This window comes from Calliphora vicina, chromosome 5 (genome assembly GCF_958450345.1).
Source record: "Calliphora vicina chromosome 5, idCalVici1.1, whole genome shotgun sequence".
Lineage (NCBI taxonomy): Eukaryota > Metazoa > Arthropoda > Insecta > Diptera > Calliphoridae > Calliphora > Calliphora vicina.
The window spans coordinates 77,732,365-77,751,886 of NC_088784.1; the positions used below are offsets into that span (position 1 = coordinate 77,732,365).

The following is a 19,522-nucleotide window of genomic DNA, read 5'->3' on the forward strand; positions in this document are numbered from 1 at the left end:
TTAATTACAGGGTTGTAAAATAAAATCCTTTATAACTTTGTTGTTTTCCTAAGGATTTTAAAAGGTGAAGGGGTTTTGGAAAGCCAATATTTCAAAGCTTCATAAAATATTTTCTTTTATAATTTGTCTTAAAAAAGGTTAACAAAAATTCTTTTTTTTAATTTTTTTCGATAAAAATATTTTTTATTTTTGTTTTTGAAAAGCTTCCTCATAAAGTAAGTGTAATACTTAATTAAAAATGGTTTACAACAATTTATGGTAACTTAACCCTTTTTTCCCTTTTATAATAGTCCAAGCATACTTTATGTGTTACCAATTATTTATGGCCTAAAACGACATTCATTAAAGAACACATAGAGACACGGATAGCCACAGAAAATGTGGCAACCAGCGAGATTGCAGCAAACACATCAAACAAAATCAGTTTGTTACGCAGCCAATATCAGCCGTAACATGTCATAACAAGAAAAGGACTAATGAACACGCAAAATATTGCAGAAAATATAAAAAAATAATACAAAAAATAGGGACCACAACGTGAGGTCCATTATGTATAAAACAACATCGTATGATCAATGGGTTGGATGGCTGGCTGGCAGGTTTGGTTTGAATTGTAGTTTTTTTTATTACACACTTGAAAACCCACAAATATTGAACTGAGTAGAAACCACAACAACACACACGCGTCATTCATATTCGTACTGAAAAATAAAACAAATTTATAATAAATTGTAGGTTTTTCTTCTTTTATGTTGTTGATACGAGCTGAACGTTCAAACCATTAACTTGGTTTTTTTTTGTTTTGTAATTTAACTTGAACCAGTTGTAAGTAATTTTTACAATTATTCTGAAGGTTGGAGGATGTTTTTAAAATACTTGTACGCTCACACACTTGATGATGATGGTTGAAGGGCAGCAGGCACAAAATGTTGGCAAACATTTTTATTTATTTTATTATTTTTGTTGGTTTTGAAGTTCAAACATTTCTTAACATTTGCCTGCAAGTTGTGGTGGCAACCAACAACTTGTATGGGCTACGTAATTACAACCAGTAGGCAGGATGAATTGCTTTAGAAGCAAACATGATCTTGTAGCTGGCGAGGAAATTTCAATTTCAAATGAAACTCATTGAGGCGATGTTTTTGAAAGACTCGTTGCACTTAGAAGAAAGATTTTAAGTAGAATCACTTGGGTCATCTCTTTTTTCTCGTTTTGTGCTACCCGAAGAGAGAAAACGTTTCTATATTTAAACAAATAAAAGGTAAAAAATAAATAAAATCGAAAAATTTTAAGAAAATCTTGCTGATAGAATTTTTGTTTTTCCAAAAAATTCATAAATTTTCGTTTTTCTAAAACCTTTTACGTTTTATTTTAAAATAACAAACTTAAAATTTGTTAAAAAATATGTGCAAAATGAAATAAACATGATTTTTAAAATTCTGCTCAACAGTACGTATGATTAATATTAATTAGTGGGTTTTGCAACAAAATCCTTTATAACTTTATTGTTTTCCTAGGAATTTTAAAAATTCAAAGGCCCTTGGAAAGCCAATATTTCAAGGCATTGTAAAATATTTTATTTACATGTTTTATTAATTGTTTTTATATTAAAAAATTATTGAAAAATTTATTTTTTATTTTAAAAAATTTTTCTATAAAAAATTTCTTAATAAAAATTGCGTTATTTTTGTACTTAATAAGTTAAATTAAATAAAAAAATTATTAATTGTTAAAATTTTCTCTTTTTTTCAGATTGTCTCATCCTTTCAAGGTAAATATTGATAATTTTAAACAAGAAATTTATACATTAAAAGGAAGCTTGCTAGCAAAATTTTCCATTACAAAGTTACTCTTTTCTATAGAAACTATTGTCTTTAACAAGGCAACATTTTCTATAGAAACTATTGTCTTTAACAAGGCAACATTTTCTATAGAAACTATTGTCTTTAACAAGGCAACATTTTCTATAGAAACTATTGTCTTTAACAAGGCAACATTTTCTATAGAAATTATTGTCTTTAACAAGGCAGCATTTTCTATAGAAACTATTGTCTTTAACAAGGCAACATTTTCTATAGAAACTATTGTCTTTAAGAAGGCAACATTTTCCATAGAAAAGTCGACTTTAACAAGGCAACATTTTCCATAGAAAAGTCGACTTTAACAAGGCAACATTGTCTATAGAAAAGTTGACTTTGACAAGGCAACATTTTCTATATAAAAGTTGACTTTGACAAGGCAACATTTTCTATGGAAAAGTTGACTTTAACAAGGCAACATTTTCTATGGAAAAGTTGACTTTAACAAGGCAACATTTTCTATGGAAAAGTTGACTTTAACAATGCAACATTTTCCATAGAAAAGTTGTCTTTAACAAGGTAACATTTTCCATAGAAAAGTTGTCTTTAACAATTCAACATTTTCCATAGAAAAATTGTCTTTAACAAGGCAACATTTTCCATAGAAAAGTTGACTTTAACAAGGCAACATTTTCTATAGAAAAGTTGACTTTAACAAGGCAACATTTTCTATAGAAAAGTTGACTTTAACAAGGCAACATTTTCTATAGAAAAGTTGACTTTAACAAGGCAACATTTTCTATAGAAAAGTTGACTTTAACAAGGCAACATTTTCTATAGAAAAGTTGACTTTAACAAGGCAACATTTTCTATAGAAAAGTTGACTTTAACAAGGCAACATTTTCTATAGAAAAGTTGACTTTAACAAGGCAACATTTTCTATAGAAAAGTTGACTTTAACAAGGCAACATTTTCTATAGAAAAGTTGACTTTAACAAGGCAACATTTTCTATAGAAAAGTTGACTTTAACAAGGCAACATTTTCTATAGAAAAGTTGACTTTAACAAGGCAACATTTTCTATAGAAAAGTTGACTTTAACAAGGCAACATTTTCTATAGAAAAGATGACTTTAACAAGGCAACATTTTCTATAGAAAAGATGACTTTAACAAGGCAACATTTTCTATAGAAAAAAAGATGACTTTAACAAGGCAACATTTTCTATAGAAAAGATGACTTTAACAAGGCAACATTTTCTAGATATATTTCTTTGAGTGTAGCTATATTTGTATAATTGTTTAACTTGTTGCAACAGCCAATGTATAGGGATAACGATGTTGCAACAACATAATTATACATGACTGTTTTCATTGCTAGTGGCTTTTCCTCCCTAAAAATTGTTATAATTCTAAGGTTGAAAGTAGTTGTTACTTTCAAACCGTCGTCATAGTTGTGGCAAAACAGCAAACTACTCAAGTCATCAGTAATCGGAAGTAAACATTGTTAAAATACATTTATGCTCATATATTTACTTATAAACATTGACCAGATCTTTTAAATGAATAAAAATAAAATACAAAATTAATAACTACATAACATCATAAAGATCTTTTTCATTAAATATAAAAAAGGAAACTGATTCTTGATACAGATCTTATGTTCAATCAACTGGAAATTTGTGTTTAAACCAGATTTTTTTTTCATCAGTTTTGATCAATTTGTTTTGTAGGTTTGTCTGTGATCTTCTTTTTTTAACGCTTTTTCATTCTTAAAGATTATTACAATATTTTTTATTCTTTTAACCTGTTGTACTTGCACTACATGAATATTTAATTTTTTTTTTGTATCTACTTTATAGACTTGTTATTTCTCACAGAGACGTGCTATTTGTTAAAAATCATCATCAGCATTTTCGTTTTCTTCAATGAAAATGAAACAGGAAATTTGTAGTTTATTTTTTCTGGTGTTTTAGTTTAGAATATTTTGTAAACTACAGGATGTTGGGTATTTTTTTTGTTTTGTGAGTGTATAAAGAGATTAAAAGTAACGATTTAGTTGGAAATTAAATTAATATTATTTTAATTAAAGTAATTGGTAGTCAGCTCGTTATTGTTGTAGCGTTTTATTTACAGACTTAAAGGTAATTTGTATTCTAAAAGTGATTCTTTTTATTGTAAGGGAAACAAATATTTCCAGTGAGATCATTAAGTTATTAATAGATTTTTAAAATGTGTGATTATATGGAACGTTAAAACTTAAAAATTTAGAAAAACATAGCTTGTTTTCTATAGAAAATTTGTCTTTAACAATGCAACATTTTGTATTGAAAATATGTCTTTAACAAGGCAAAATTTTCTATAGTAAATGTGTCTTTAACAAGGCAACATTTTCTATACAAAATGTGTCTTTAACAAGGCAACATTTTCTATAGAAAATGTGTCTTTAACAAGGCAACATTTTCTATAGTAAATGTGTCTTTAACAAGGCAACATTTTCTATAGAAAATGTGTCTTTAACAAGGCAACATTTTCTATAGAAAATGTGTCTTTAACAAGGCAACATTTTCTATAGAAAATATTGTCGTTAACAAGGCAACATTTTGTATAGAAAATATTGTCGTTAACAAGGCAACATTTTGTATAGAAAATGTATCTTTAACAAGGCAACATTTTCTATAGAAAATATTGTCTTTAACAAGGCAACATTTTCTATAGAAAATATGTCTCTACAAGGCATCAACAATGGCTTTTCTTAGAAATAATTATTTGGATGGTGTTCTTTGTTTGATAATAATATTCATTCCATAACAAAATTCTAATGAATCTACTACGAGAAAAATCTTAAAATGTTATAATATCAAAGAGTTTTATTATGTCTTTCGCCAGAACAACTGATAAGATTGTAGAGCTTGTAAATCTTTGTTTCAAATAATTCAATTGTAGGAAAATTTTTAAATAATAGTTGTTTGATTATCATTCGCAAATATAAAACAATGATTTATACAGTATTTTGCAAAAATAGATAATGCAAAGCAAATATTAATAATTGTGTCATGTAAACTGTATGAAATTTATATTATTCTTTGATGTGCATCGTCAAGAACAGTGGTCGGCAATAGAGAGAATGTGGAGTATGAAAGATAATAATATATTATGCACTTCCTTACACTTTTCTAATGTATAAATTGCTATTAATTGTGATTTTTTTTTTTTATTTAATCATTTTTATGAACTTCGTTGTCATTCGGTCTTTGTTGGCTATGAGTGCCGTTCACTGGTTTTGTATGGCGTTTTTCTGTTGTAGATTTCTAAGCATTTGTACAGGCTAGTTACAAGTGTATTTTTCTCAAAGCTTGGAATATCTTATATAATTTTCATATAAATGTATTATCACTATTTTGAAAATCGAACCGGGTCAAACTAGATGCTGCCAACAGTTTTGTATTGTAAAGTTTCAAAGAACACATGGTGTCTTTAATCTTTTTTCAAAAATGAACAAAATAAAAACACTTGAAAATACATAATTATTTTACGATCTATTCTTTTGCTGGAAATAATAGAAACAAAAAGAAACTTTAAAATTCTCACATGTTCATCATCAACAGCAACAACATGACAACTTACAACTGACAACAACAGCAGCCTCAGTAGCAACAAGAAAAAGTGTTGAAATCTTTAACAAAAGTTTGTAAAGAAAAATATATTTTCAGTTCCCCCACCATTTGGTACATTACCCAAGACAAACATTGTTAAACTTCCACTTAAACATTCAATTCAACATTATTTTATGAATGAAGTTTTTCATTATTTTTTTAAATAAATTTATATGAGTAAAAAAAGATAGATATGTTTTGTAGCAACAAACTATTAAATTACGAAATTACAAAGTTTTGTAATCGAGAATGAGGGTACATATATGCTGATGATGATGATGATGGTTCTTTCTTTGCCACTTATTATCCATATGGAAAGTACTTCGATTAAGGTTGTCAATATAAATGCGAGTAAAAGTACTTTAGTTGTCTTTTTTTAAAACGAAAACAACAATCGTGGTATTTTTTTATAGCCGGAAGTTTATAGTTTTAGAGCCATGTTTTTTTGAAATTTCACTTTCTATATATTTGTTGCTGATAATATTATTTTTATTTTTTTGTAGAACAAAGAAAATGTGTTATTGTCAATTTTTTCGTAGAAATTTATAAAAAAAGAAAGTGAAATTGAACAAACAAAAATTAGCAAGACTATTACACATACAGAAAATAATTTATATTTTTTTATCAAAGAGGGCAACATTTTCTATAGTAAATGTTGCGTTGTTAAAGACAAAATTTCTATAGTAAATGTTGCCTTGTTAAAGACAATATTTTCTACAGAAAATGTTGCCTTGTTAAAGACAATATTTTCTACAGAAAATGTTGCCTTGTTAAAGACAATATTTTCTACAGAAAATGTTGCCTTGTTAAAGACAATATTTTCTACAGAAAATGTTGCCTTGTTAAAGACAATATTTTCTACAGAAAATGTTGCCTTGTTAAAGACAATATTTTCTACAGAAAATGTTGCCTTGTTAAAGACAATATTTTCTACAGAAAATGTTGCCTTGTTAAAGACAATATTTTCTACAGAAAATGTTGCCTTGTTAAAGACAATATTTTCTATAGAAAATGTTGCCTTGTTAAAGACAATATTTTCTATAGAAAATGTTGCCTTGTTAAAGACAATATTTTCTATAGAAAATGTTGCCTTGTTAAAGACAATATTTTCTATAGAAAATGTTGCCTTGCTAAAGACATATTTTCTATAGAAAATGTTGCCTTGCTAAGGACATATTTTCTATAGAAAATGTTGCCTTGCTAAATACATATTTTCTATAGAAAATGTTGCTTTGCTAAAGACACATTTTTTATAGAAAATGTTGCCTTGTTAAAGACACTTTTTCTATCGAAAATGTTGCCTTGTTAAAGACAATATTTTCTATCGAAAATGTTGCCTTGTTAAAGACAATATTTTCTATCGAAAATGTTGCCTTGTTAAAGACAATATTTTCTATCGAAAATGTTGCCTTGTTAAAGACAATATTTTCTATAGAAAATGTTGCCTTGTTAAAGACAATATTTTCTATAGAAAATGTTGCCTTGTTAAAGACAATATTTTCTATAGAAAATGTTGCTTTGCTAAAGACACATTTTTTATAGAAAATGTTGTTTGATGCCTTGTAGAGACATATTTTCTATAGAAAATGTTGCCTTGCTAAGGACATATTTTCTATAGAAAATGTTGCCTTGCTAAATACATATTTTCTATAGAAAATGTTGCTTTGCTAAAGACACATTTTTTATAGAAAATGTTGCTTTGCTAAAGACACATTTTTTATAGAAAATGTTGCCTTGTTAAAGACACTTTTTCTATCGAAAATGTTGCCTTGTTAAAGACAATATTTTCTATCGAAAATGTTGCCTTGTTAAAGACAATATTTTCTATCGAAAATGTTGCCTTGTTAAAGACAATATTTTCTATAGAAAATGTTGACTTGTTAAAGACAATATTTTCTATAGAAAATGTTGACTTGTTAAAGACAATATTTTCTATAGAAAATGTTGACTTGTTAAAGACAATATTTTCTATAGAAAATGTTGCCTTGTTAAAGACAATATTTTCTATAGAAAATGTTGCCTTGTTAAAGACAATATTTTCTATAGAAAATGTTGCCTTGTTAAAGACAAGATTTTCTATAGAAAATGTTGCCTTGTTAAAGACAAGATTTTCTATAGAAAATGTTGCCTTGTTAAAGACAAGATATTCTATAGAAAATGTTGCCTTGTTAAAGACAAGATATTCTATAGAAAATGTTGCCTTGTTAAAGACAAGATATTCTATAGAAAATGTTGCCTTGTTAAAGACAAGATTTTCTATAGAAAATGTTGCCTTGTTAAAGACAAGATATTCTATAGAAAATGTTGCCTTGTTAAAGACAAGATATTCTATAGAAAATGTTGCCTTGTTAAAGACAAGATATTCTATAGAAAATGTTGCCTTGTTAAAGACAACAGTTTCTATAGAAAATGTTGCCTTGTTAAAGACAACAGTTTCTATAGAAAATGTTGCCTTGTTAAAGACAACAGTTTCTATAGAAAATGTTGCCTTGTTAAAGACAACAGTTTCTATAGAAAATGTTGCCTTGTTAAAGACAACAGTTTCTATAGAAAATGTTGCCTTGTTAAAGACAACATGTATCCTCAACATTTTCTATAGAAAATATAGAAAATGTTGCTTTGTTAAAGGCAGCTTTTCAATATTTTTTTTTGGTATTTGCGAGTAGTAAGTTATATTACTTTTAAGCGTCTTTGGAAGCTGTTTTGGTAGCCCTACGCATTATCAATTGCTCAATTTATTTCTTAAATTAGTTTTGTAGTCTTAGTTTAGGCATACATTTCAACCTGATTAAATAAAAATAAACTGTTCATTTGTGATTTTATTTAATTTATTCTTTGTTTTGCCTCTCACTGTACATTTTTATTAAACGATAAAATCGATTTCTTTGAAATGCTAGGTAGGGCTGGGTTATTTATGTTTATCTAATTTTCTTTAAAAAAAACACACAATAAAATAAAATTCTTAAAATATCATTAACAATGAAGAGAATGTTTGTCGACGATTGTCATTAATTAAAATTTGATTTTGATTTACTTTAACATTTTTGCAAATGCGTTTATTGTAAATGTTTATCTGAGCTTTAGACATTTTAACAATAAAGGGTTATGAGGGAGGTTTCGTAAGAATTTTATTTATATAAAATTAAATAAAATTAATTTTGTAAAATTCCCCGAAAACCAGTTGAGAAGAAATGAAATACAGATAAAACAAAATTAAGCCCAGCCAATTTGTAAGTCAGTCAGCCACTCAGTCAATCAGTTAGTCATATCAAAATTTAAAAAAAACATTGTTTAAATACTAACGACTGAATTTCAAATAATGTTTTCAAAACAACAACAACAACAGCTAAGTTTAAAACGACATTTAAAATTTTAAAAAGTAAATATTAAAGCAGTTGTATCGGGTATAAATTTCAACTCGACATACAATTCAATTAAACTTTTTTATAATAAATTTGTTTGTTATTTGTTCAATAAAGGACCTTGACAAGTATGTATTTATAAATTTGAGAGCTTTAGCGAATATGATATGTACAAACAAATGTGTTTAATTTATTTAAATTTTTTTTTGTTGTTTTCCATAACAAATTTAAATAAAAAAAATGTAAATATTTATTGACAAGATGATTGAGCAATTTACTTACACGAATTATAAAATACGTAGAATATTTGTTTAATAAATGTTTAAATTCTTAAAAGTAATTAAGATATTTATACAGAGAATATTCACAAGAATATAAGAATATTTTAAAGATTTAAATTTAATTTCCTTATAAATTCACTGAACACAACCATTCTGGATAATTAAGCCATGCCCTCAATTATGTTTACCCTTTTACTGAACATACCTCCACAATACTCGCTCTAATGTCTCTTCATAATGTCTCTTCAATGATACCCATTGTTTATGCAGCAAATTCTTTTAATAAAACTGTGATTTTGTTGGCAAAAATTTGCCAATTCATTTGAAATTATTTCGTGTTAATACCCAAAAACCAGTTCAATTGGTTTGTTTCAATTTTTGAGTCAATAAATTGGGTGAATCGTAATTTTGTGTGTGTCTTTTCTAAGAGCTTAACAAAAAAAAGACCCAAAAACCTTGTATTGAAACAAACAAACAAAAATTAGCATTTCATTTATGACAAAGACTTATTTTTTGGTTCCTTGAAGTGTGTTCAGCATTTGTATGAAGTAGTAGTTATATTAAATTCAATTTTCTGTATGTTTTATTGCTGCTTTATCTTTATAACTCAACTTTGATCTTAATGGAGATTTAAAAACAAATTTATTCATGTTAATGATATATTAAGAACTATTTGGGTGTTAAAAACAAAATAAGTCATTTTTACACTTCAATACATTTTGCAGACATTAACCGTTATTTCAGAATAACAAATATATACATATATATTGTTAAAAACCACATGAGTTGCCTTGTTGTAACTCATGTGGTTTTTAACAAGGCAACATTTTCTATAGAAAATGTGGTCTTTAACAAGGCAACATTTTCTATAGAAGATGTGGTCTTTAACAAGGCAACATTTTCTATAGAAGATGTGGTCTTTAACAAGGCAACATTTTCTATAGAAAATGTGGTCTTTAACAAGGCCATGAGAAAAAATGTCTTTACAAGGCAATATTTTCTATAGAAAATGTGTCTTTACAAGGCAATATTTTCTATAGAAAATGTGTCTTTACAAGGCAATATTTTCTATAGAAAATGTGTCTTTACAAGGCAATATTTTCTATAGAAAATGTGTCTTTACAAGGCAATATTTTCTATAGAAAATGTGTCTTTACAAGGCAATATTTTCTATAGAAAATGTGTCTTTACAAGGCAATATTTTCTATAGAAAATGTGTCTTTACAAGGCAACATTTTCTATAGAAAATGTGTCTTTACTAGGCAACATTTTCTATAGAAAATGTGTCTTTAAAAGGCAACATTTTCTATAGAAAATGTGGTCTTTAACAAGGCAACATTTTCTATAGAAAATGTGGTCTTTAACAAGGCAACATTTTCTATAGAAAATGTGGTCTTTAACAAGGCAACATTTTCTATAGAAAATGTGGTCTTTAACAAGGCAACATTTTCTATAGAAAATGTGGTCTTTAACAAGGCAACATTTTCTATAGAAAATGTGGTCTTTAACAAGGCAACATTTTCTATAGAAAATGTGGTCTTTAACAAGGCAACATTTTCTATAGAAAATGTGGTCTTTAACAAGGCAACATTTTCTATAGAAAATGTGTCTTTACAATATTTTCTATAGAAAATCAGTCTTTAATAGGGCAATATTTTCTATAGAAAATCAGTCTTTAACAAGTCAACATTTTCTATAGAAAATATTGTCTTTAACAAGTCAACATTTTCTATAGAAAATATTGTCTTTAACAAGTCAACATTTTCTATAGGCAACAATTTATACAGAAAATGTTTCATTAACAAGGCAACAATTTCTATAGAAAATGTTTCATTAACAAGGCAACATTTTCTGTAGAAAACGTTTCATTAACAAGGCAACATTTTCTGCAGAAAATGTTTTATTAACAAGGCAACATTTTCTGTAGAAAATGTGTCTTTAACAAGGCAATATTTTCTATAGGAAATCTGTCTTTAACAGGGCAATATTTTCTATAGAAAATCTGTCTTTACAATGCAACATTTTCTTTAGAAAATGTATCATTAACAAGGCAATATTTTCTTTAGAAAATGTGTCATTAACAAGGCAACATTTTCTTTAGAAAATGTGTCTTGAACAGGGCAACATTTTCTTTAGAAAATGTGTCTTGAACAGGGCAACATTTTCTATAGAAAATGTGTCTTGAACAGGGCAACATTTTCTATAGAAAAAGTGTCTTGAACAGGGCAACATTTTCTATAGAAAAAGTGTCTTGAACAGGGCAAAATTTTCTATAGAAAAAGTGTCTTGAACAGGGCAACATTTTCTATAGAAAAAGTGTCTTGAACAGGGCAACATTTTCTTTAGAAAATGTGTCTTGAACAGGGCAACATTTTCTATAGAAAATGTGTCTTGAACAGGGCAACGTTTTCTATAGAAAATGTGTCTTGAACAGGGCAACATTTTCTATCGAAAATGTATCTTTAACAAGGCAACATTTTCTATAGAAAATGTAACTTTAACAAAACAGAAGGTGCTCAAGCTAATGTCTTACAAAAGAGTACATTTTAGCAGCTTATAACTAAGGCATTATTTGACTACTTCTAAGTAATGCATTCAGTAGCAGTAATTGAAAAGTATGTTAAGCAGTAATTTTGAGGCATTATCAAGTTTTTGCTGTTATAAAAATTAACAGAAAATTCTTGAAAATATTTTCTATACCACCAAGATAATAACCTTAAAAGGTCAAAAACTAAACTAACTAAATGTGTCATAAATTTCTTGTTGAAAATTTTGAAAGTATTGATTTTATTGTTCTGTTTTCCCAATGATAAGATTTTGATTTCAACAATCATTGTTTTATTTATCAGTCTGTTGTAGTTTAGCTCAAGTCTTATAAATTTGTTATACATTCTGTTATATTAGCTAGCTAACTAACTGGTATATGAGTAATATTCTAATTTAAAATTGCTTATTAATTTTTTTTACCAATTCTTTTGTTTTAGTTAATAAATTATACTTATAAAACGTTCTAAGGTTGGCAGATATACACGTTTTTATTTAAAAAATTTGGTTTTACAGTGGTTGGTATTGGAATAAAGGCAACGTTTTTATACTCTTCAGAAAGTTTGTCATTCCATTTGAAATATCTAACCCCAAAAAGTAATAAAATTAAAAAAAGGTATTACAAATTTTATTAAAAAATTAAAAAAAAATCGTTTTATCCCTTTTTGGTACTTTTTGGTCCCCATTAAAATGAGTTAAATTGTATTTGAATAAATTCAAGTGTCGTAATAATTCGTATTCTATGTAAATTTATAGAAAACCATTATTGTATGATAAAAAGTACCAAAAATAAATACAATTTTCGAATTTCCAAAAAGCACCAAAAAAAAAGTACTTAAATATGATATTTTTTAATCAGTAAAGAATGCGATTTGAAATTTGTTTCTATTTTTTTTTTGTTTTAAAAAATAGGGTTTACAATCCCAAACGTACCAAAATAAAATTTTTACCCGTTTTCTCCCCTAAAAGTTTCGAATTTCAAAAGAGTACCAAACACCTGTCTGCTAGTTTTTTAAATAGATAAATTTGCATTTTAAATTTTGTTTGTATCTATGTTAGTTTCGAAATTATAAGTTATTTTTGTTTAAAATCCCTTACTATATATTTCAATTTCAAAACAAATCAAGTTCTTTCAACTTATTTGTTTTGTTCTTTTCCTACCTAAACTAATAAAATCATCATAATGAATCATTATTTATATAATTGTTACTTTAATAACTTTTGAAAACAGCAAAATACAAACTATAATTAATTAAATTATCTATTTAAAATCAGTTTCTTCGTAGAAAAACACAAAAAACAACCGGGCATTGTCATTATTGCGAAGTACATTTTTTTATCTTTTCAAAATAGAATACTTAATAAAACAATCTGCTCTTTATCAGGCAATATAATGCTAAATTAAAAATAATATTAACTCAAGTACTAATTTATAAAATGTTCACAATTTGACAAATATTGTTTAACAAAAAAAAAATTCCCTTCTAAATAATTCTATTTCATTGTGACAAAGACAATTATTTTCAATCATAAAATTAATGGAAAAAAATATAAAAAAAAACGTTCGAGTATGAGAATAAATAATTATGGTTATTAAAATAAAAAGTAACACTTTTTCTAAAGTGTTAATTCAATTATAAAAATGTTGTTAAACATTTCATGTTTATTTATAAGATAAATAAATACAATTGTTAAGTGACATATACAAAAGTAGTTTTGAGAATTTTTCTCATACATATTTCAAATATTAGGGATTTTAACTCAACTAACATATTAAGTTATTTAATTAGTTTTTCTTTTTTCTACTGTTATCTATTAGAAAATGGAATAAATGTTGTAATCTTTGGTAAAAAATCATATTTTGAATTTCAAACAGTAGTCGAAATATTAAAATAAAATATATTGAACGTTTCAATACGTTTTTCTAGTTTTTATTAGGTTATAGTATTTTCTATTAGATAATGAAAACATATAAGAGAATTATATTCGGCTGTGTTGAATCTTATATACCTTTCAGCAAAGTATACTTTAAGATAAAGATTGAAAATATTGTGAAATTGAAATTTTTTTAAAATAAATTGTTTTAGATAATTTTTTTGCTGAAAAAATTTTATTAGTTTTAAAAAAATATGGGTGAAAAATTTATTTTTTTGCAGAAAAAATATTTTTCTTGATTGTAGGTTAGAAAATCTTTACACGTCGCACAGTGGTATGAGAATAAAAAAACAGGGAAAAAAATAACTGTAACTTCTTAACCCTTACTCCGATTTGAATGAAATTTCACATGCGCAAAGAGAAAGTGTAGTCGAGTTTAAGTTTTGAATTTGGACCTCATGAGCCTACCAGGAGCGGGACCAGGGGTTCCCAAAGTAGGACACCTCGGGTATGATCAATTTTTAAAATGATCATATTTTAAAAATTACACATATAGAATCTCCTCGTCGAGCACTACATAAAACCTCTAGCTAGCTATCAATTATCTCTTATAGCTTAGGAGATATTCGCATTTGAAAATTTAATTTTCAACATTTTTACCCACCCTACTCGTTTTTTTGGTGACCGCGGTTCCAAATATTCCCCGATTTTATCCATTTGTCTTTTATAGGATTAACAATAGACCTATATATCAAATAAAGAAAGAAGTGTTAAAAACTCATGACTGAGTCCAAAGTTACATACATTTGAATATAAAAAAATTAAAAAAGGCGATTTTTCGCAATTTTTTTTGGGAAAAAAGTACTTTTACTCTTTTTAAGTTATCTAAAAATTTTCTAAGAGGATGCATAATGAATTTGTACTTTTTGAAAAGCTAACTTTACGTCAAATATTTTAAATGAAAAAAAAATTATACTTTTTGATACCTAGGGGACCAGGTCCATTCAAAAAATGCCTATTTTTTTATGTAAAATTCAACTTTAGGGCAAAAATTCTTAAATCGCATACTCGATATCAAAATATAGTAACCTATTTTAGATGGCCCAATATGTTCTTAATAATTTGGTAAAGGGTTCCGATAACCCCGCCCCTGGTATGGATATTATAGCCAAAAACCAAAAAAATACCATTTTTGGAATTTTTCAATACTTTTTTGGGAATTGCGGGATTCCTGATTATAAATTTCATTTTCAATAAAAAAATCTATATAAGTGTAAAATTTCATTAAAAAATATTCATAAACAAAAATTGTATTTCAATTTGAAAAATTTGTATCTATGCAAAAACTCAATAAAAAGCATTTTTTGTCATATTTTTCAAAAAAATGTTCCACGAATTTTTTAATTGTCATTCTTGAAAAGTAGACAAAATCCTCTATCCATTGATATATAACATGTCTACCTTATGTTTTTTACGTGGCAAATTAATTAGGGAAAACTTAACAACTCGCAGATAATTTACTTAACATAGAAATTCATTAAAAAGCATGTTGCCTACATAACACCATTTTTATGAATGTAAATAACAGTGCTAGGTAAATTCTCAGCGAGTTGTTAAGTTTTCCCTAATTTATTTGACATATTTAGCTTTTATTTTGCAACACTTGTACAATATAAATTTATTTAAAGTATTGGCCATTGTTAGCTTTGACCTTGCTCCATATTTCTGGGCTAAAATAACTACTCATCTTTTGATGCCAAAAACGAATCAAGCCAATATCGGATACTCTGTTCCAAAGTGGAGCGTTTTGCAGAGAGAGAGAGTTCTGCATCGATCGAAAGAAATAGTAGTCGAACGGGGCAGGGTCTGGACTCTAAAGCGGTGAGGCGAGGCAAAACTTCCCAACCACTTCATTCTCTTGGCTTCAATTCGCATGGTACCCAATTTCCCTGCCGTTCGCAAACTTTTTGAAACTGATCCAATGATTTTGAAAGCTCTTGTTGAGTTCTACAACAATCGTCATGGAGTAATGCCTACAATTCATGGCCTTCAAACTTTTTTGGTTCGCCTGGGCGTTCATTGTCTTCCATGTCAAAATCAACACTTCTGAACCGAACAAACCATCTGTCGCACTTTGAAACTGATGACTCAAATTCACCATAAGCTTTGGTGAGTAATCGGTGTGCTTTAGCCTCAAATTAAAGCAAAACTTCCCGCATATGATGCTTTGTTGTCGCAAAATTCGACATTTCTGAAGCTTAAAAAACTTCGTTTTATATATATTGTCATTCCGTTTGTAATTTCCACAATATAATTTTCCGACCCTATAAAGTATATATATTCTGGATCTTTATAGATAGCGGAGTCGATTAAGCCATGTCCGTCTGTCTGTCTGTTGAAATCAATTTTCTGAAGACCCCAGATATCTTCGGGATCCAAATCTTCAATAATTTTGTCAGACATGCTTTCGAGAAGTTTCCTTCGAGAAGTTTCCTATTTAAAATCAGCAAAATCGGTCCACTAGGACAACCTCGATTTTTGAAATATTTTTGACATATATCTGGATTACTAAGTCATTAATATAGACAATATGGATATCTAATGATAGATATTCAAAGACCATAGTACGTTGGACCAACAATGGGTCAAAATCGAAAAAAAATATTTTTTCACCAAAAAAAATAAATTTTAAAAACCCAAATTTTAATAAAAAAATTAAAAAAAAAATTTCAAATTTAAAAAAAAAAAAAATTAAATTTAAAAAAAAATTAAAAAAAACTTTGTAAAAAAAAAATAAATTTTGTTTACTTTTTTTTATTTTTTATAATGTGAAAATAATGTGAACTAAAATTTTTTAAAAATTAATTTTGTTTACTTAAAAATATTTCAAATTAGTATTTTGAAGTATAATTTGGTGAAGGGTATATAAGATTCGGCACAGCTCTCTTACTTGTTTACACTATAATGTTCAATAACTAAGTGAGAATAAATGAGAGATATGTACCCTTCAAAATGACATATAAGTTATTATAAACAAATACCGCGTTCAAAAGATATGCCATCTATGGTAAATCCCAATAAATTAATATGGGCCGAATAATAATAACTTCATTAATTCCCTTAGTTTCGCTAATGTTGTTTCCGAATTAAAACATTCTACTTCTTTTCTTGCTTCTTTGAAAGTTGATTTTTTACTGGGACATTTTGTCTAATTTTTAATAAATTAAGTTACTATTTTGCCTATTTTTCTTTAACTTAAAACTGTTTATCAATTCTTAAATGATGATATTAATGATGAAGATATTTTCCTTCCCCCTTCGAACTAAAATTTCTACTTCTTTTCTGCATCTTTAGAAGTTCTTTTATTACTGTGGAATTCATAAAGTGTTTGCTCCGCTTTCCAGACCTTTTAAATTTAATTAAAGTACTAAATTTAATTTAACTTTTAACCAAATTCTAGCTGAATTAGCAAATATATTAATAAATTCTACATGAGTTTTAACAATTTTTGCAAAATTTTCATTTCCGCTAAAACTTTTTTTGTAAAGTAAATCATTCTTTTTATATAGTTTTATTGTAATTTGTTTTATTTTTAGCTAATTGCAAAATTTATTGTGGTTTTATACTTCCTTTCACAACAAAACAAAATAATTTTAACAATAATATAATAAAACTAAATAAATTTAGATAAAAAAAATGCTTAAACGTTTATTGCATAGAGAAATGCTCTTAGAACGGAAACTAGGAAAAAAACACAAACAAAAAAATGATTCAAAAAATCACACAGTATTGTTTTCACTCAGTTTTTATTGCTAATCAATCTCACCACTTCGGTTTTTGACAACTGAGTTAGGTCTTTGACAGGAGAGTTGCCGATCTATGTGTATTAATCTATGGTTTATTGTATCTGTATTTAAACACATTTCAATTATTTAAAGTTTTTTATGATGATTTCTAAATATACAACAACAAATAATACAAATTAATGACGTCAATTAAATAAGATATAACACGAATTTTAATGGACCTACTTTGTAAAGAACACATTTAGGGAAAATGTTGTTATAAGGTTTTCAGCGATACCTAATTCATTTAATGTATCATAATATATATTTCTGTCAGAATGAAAACGTTAACCTTTATTTGGAAGCTTTTCTTAGCTTTCAAGCTATAAAGCTTTATACTGTCCCATTCCTGGAATATGTTCTGATTATCTGTTACCCATACTACATTTAACTTATAATACCCTAGAATTGTGTTGTATTACAAATAGTCAACAATCAACAACTACAATTTAACAAAATGCTACAAAAATTCAAATAAAATCATTATAAATTAGCAAATGTACTCACTTGCCTACTAGTAGTATGTGAAAAATATAAAAAAAATAAAATTACTACTTCAAAATTCATATACTTGAGAAGGTCGTTCATTGCTTATAGTTTTCGCACTGTGTACGAGTTTAAAATAAAAACGATTTTTAAACTTTTTGCTTTGATAAAAAAATTTGAGTTGTTTTTTTTTTTTGCCAGATTGCAATTTGTTTACTTTTTCGATAAGTTTGTTGACTTTTTTTGTTATTTTTAAATAGTTTTGTTTTTCATTTTGTTAAGATTTTTATCTAATTGTTGTTAATTATTTTATATACTCATATGATATTCATTTCCCTGCTATTTACATACACTTATGTGTGAACTTTTATTATATAAATGGGAATTATTTGAATAGCCAGTTGGAAGTTAGAGGAAAAAAAGAGAAAAGTTTAAAAAAGATTTCTATTCCAAAATAGTTATATAATCAATATGAATCGTTTAGTTAAATTTTTATAGAACCATAGATAAATACATTTAGACTGGAAACTCTCCTATCAAAGACCTAACTCAGTTGTCAGAAACCTAAGTGGTGAAAATCTATTAGTACATAAAGATATATGTGATTATTTTGAGCATTTTTTTTATTGGGATTTATTCTAGTTTCCTTTCTATGTTTCTCTATGCATGAAACACTCTTTATACCTCTTTATATCCCTACTGATTTCTCCACTTGAGAAAAATCCTAATGCATTTTAGCAAATGTCAAAATAAAAGGGTGCAGTGTTGTCTTGATGATGACTTCACCAATCGCCAAGAATAATCTTCATACTTTTGGTGAAATGTCAGTAACAACAAGTAAAAGAACTATATTCGGCTGTGCCGATTCTTATATACCCTTCACCAAATTATACTTTTTTTAGTTAAAGAAAATTTAAAAAAATTAAAAAAAAATCAAAATTGTTTTTGAAAATTTAAAAAAAAATTATTTTTTTTTTAAATTTGTTAGTGAATGAAATTTATGAGAAAAAAATTTTTTTGGTAAAAAAAATCGTGTTCAAACATATTTTTCCCGATTTTGACCCATTGTAGGTCCAAATTTCTATAGCCTTATATACATTGTTGCAATGGACTTTGAAATATCTATCATTTGATATCCATATTGTCTTTATTAATGACTTAGTAATTCAGATATAGATCATAGGCCAAAAATCAAGGTTGTCCCGGTTTTTTTCCTTATATCTCAGCCATTTATGGGCCGATTTTCTCGAAACCGAGCCGGAAGAATTCCCGATATATTGATGTATGAATCATGTTTGTAAGGCTACAGAAAGTTGATTTCAACATACAGACGGACAGACGGACATGGCTATATCGACTTCGCTATCTATAACGATCCAGAATATACACATATATTTTGTGGGGTCGCAAATGAACAAACAATAAACTCAATGAAATGTAGAAATTACAAATGGAATGACAAATTTATATATACCCTTGCCACTCATGGTGAAGGGTATAAAAAGTAGCAGCATGTTTGGTTGGGTTGTTGGTTGTTGTCTGAACTAAAACCAACACGTTTAGATTTATTGGTCTATTGTGATACCATGGAATGCTTCTCAGACAAAGTCACCACAATCGAAATATCCGATCTCGTTGTAAAGCTTATAATACAGTTCAATTTCGGAAAGATCAGAT

General features: G+C 27.2%; 1 protein-coding gene across 1 annotated transcript in view; it reads left to right on the forward strand.

Annotated features, from left to right (window-relative positions):
• conu (Rho GTPase-activating protein conundrum) overlaps positions 1-19,522 on the forward strand; it is a 171,560-nt gene that overhangs the window by 33,306 nt on the left and 118,732 nt on the right. Inside the window, exon 3 of the mRNA XM_065511108.1 lies at positions 1,753-1,771. The gene's annotated coding sequence lies outside the window, so the exon portion shown is untranslated. The remainder of the gene's footprint in view (positions 1-1,752; positions 1,772-19,522) is intronic.